Source organism: Chiloscyllium plagiosum, chromosome 20, assembly GCF_004010195.1.
Source record: "Chiloscyllium plagiosum isolate BGI_BamShark_2017 chromosome 20, ASM401019v2, whole genome shotgun sequence".
NCBI lineage: Eukaryota > Metazoa > Chordata > Chondrichthyes > Orectolobiformes > Hemiscylliidae > Chiloscyllium > Chiloscyllium plagiosum.
The window spans coordinates 47,863,717-47,866,015 of NC_057729.1; positions in this window are offsets into that span (position 1 = coordinate 47,863,717).

Below are 2,299 nucleotides of genomic sequence, written 5' to 3' on the forward strand. Positions count from 1 at the left end.
TTTGCAGTGCACCTCATTAATTTATTTTTCTCAAGAGCTAAATCATAAATCTTCAGTCATCTTCATTTATTTGAGGTTCTCGAGAGAGAGAGAGCTGATTGACCTTTCAGACAACATTTTTCAAGTCATTCTCAATGTTTGTTAACGGTAAGCACATTTATTTCTCTGAACAGAGAATTACGTTTTGTCAGTTTATCAACTGTCCGTGTGACAAAAAGCAATAGAGAATTCAAGCATCCAACTTGTTCCTGGATGCCATTCCTTTTTGTTTATTATCTGTGTGCAGTTAAGGCAGCAGCTGTCAACCACATAAGTTGAATTCTTATCTTCCTCTGTTTGTGCTGTTAATTGTCAAGTAACATCAATGCCATACAAGTACAGCACAATGGTCATCTTCTCCAGGACAGAATCAAACCCATCTCCTCTTGACATTCACTGAAATTCCTACCATCAACATTTTAAAGTTTACCAATGATCAGAAACCTATTTGAACCGGCCATTTGAATATTGTGGTTACAACAGCAACATAAAGATTGTGAATTCTAAAGCAAGTAATTCATCTTCTGACTCACCAAAGTGTGTCCATTGTCAAAAAGGTACAATCAAGAGTGTAATACCATACTCCCAACATGCCTGATGAATGCAGACCAAATACTCAAGAAATTCAACACCATCCAGAAAAAAACATGATTGGTATCCCATCCACCACCTTAAACATTCACTCCACCACTAGGGCGTTGTGCAGTGCATCTATAAGATACACCACATCAATACGCCAAGGCTCCTTTTGCAGCAGTTTCCATACTTATGACATCTCCTGTATCGAAGAACATGGAATGCCATCTCATCCAAGTTTCCCTCCTAATCACACACCATCCTGACTTGGAACTACAACACTTTTTGTACTCACTGGACCAAATCCTGGAACTGTTCCCAACAGCACTGTGAATTACAATGGTTCAAGAGGGAGGTTCATTGCCATTTCTCCAAGTCAGGTGGGATGGGCAATAAATGCTAGACTTGCTGCTGACACTCATATCCCAAGAACAATCTATACATGCTATTTCTCTCCCCAAAAGAAATGTTCACTTCCACTGAATACATTGATTTCTTGTTGGGTATTGGCACCTGATACCCTCTTCCCGAGCAGGTATTATTATGTGTTTACTCCATGTTTTCCTCCATTATGATACTTTAGTTACTCACTGAAATTTCTTCTCCTCTAATCTGCGAAACATATGGCAAATTCACCCAACATGAGCCTGCACCTTTAACTTGAAAGCCAATAAGTCCCTGGCATGTTGAACAACGCGCGAGGCTTAAACTACCATTTACTGGTGAGAGAGAGATACCAGCATATAATTCGCTGAATTGGGATCTTTTGATGACTGTGAAGAATGAGGTTGTGTGCTGATTATAAAATGAATTTCAAAAAGTCGCCTTGAACTTTGCAAGCTGACACAGTCTGTAGAAAACAGGGTTTGTCACAAGCACGTTGAAAAATGGTTCAGGGAGGTTAGATTGTCGTAGTTTTTTTTATACTTTACTGAAAGTGAAAAGTACAAACAACACTGCAGCTATAACAGATGAACTGCTGAGGACCCAAAATGTGTGTTTTGCTTTCTCATATCTCCTTGAGCATGTGGTGAGTACTCAGCTATGGAGCAGGACAGTAAATGAAGTCATTTTTTTTTCCCCTTGTGTCTCAGTGGGCTGTTCCTGCTCAGTTTGTTTTGAATCACTCATCCTGATTGAGTTGGTAGTCTAGCCTGAATAGGGGACAGGGAGGACTTTTCTGTAATATTTCTCTGACAGGCAGAGCACAAGCCTCCAAAACTCTTTGACTATGTTGGCATTTAAACATGGGATAACAAGAAGCGATGCTGTGGAACAAAGAGCAGCACTTTTCAATACGACCATTCATGTAGTTTTGACAGAGGCAATTCATCATCACTCTGAATGAAGCCACGTTTCCTCTGCTAAAAGGCAGGCTGGTTAAATTTTTACCTGGCTTCATGAATACCACTATCAGCGCTGAAAAGGATTATGCTGCTGGCTAAGACAGCCCAAGCGCCTACGTTAGTCATTGTTTCTGGTCACATTCAAAAGCAGCTCGGAGCCATCTGTTAGGTTGAAACAAGTGAAATGACTGCATTAAAGGATGAAGACTAATGGCATATCCTGGTGTCTGGAGCAGCAATGCTATTCTGTGGGAAGAACTTGATGTGATTGATGGTGTTCCATATTCCGGCTTGGCTTTGGGACTCCCAGCAGGAATTGGTTTGAATGGGGGGGGGGG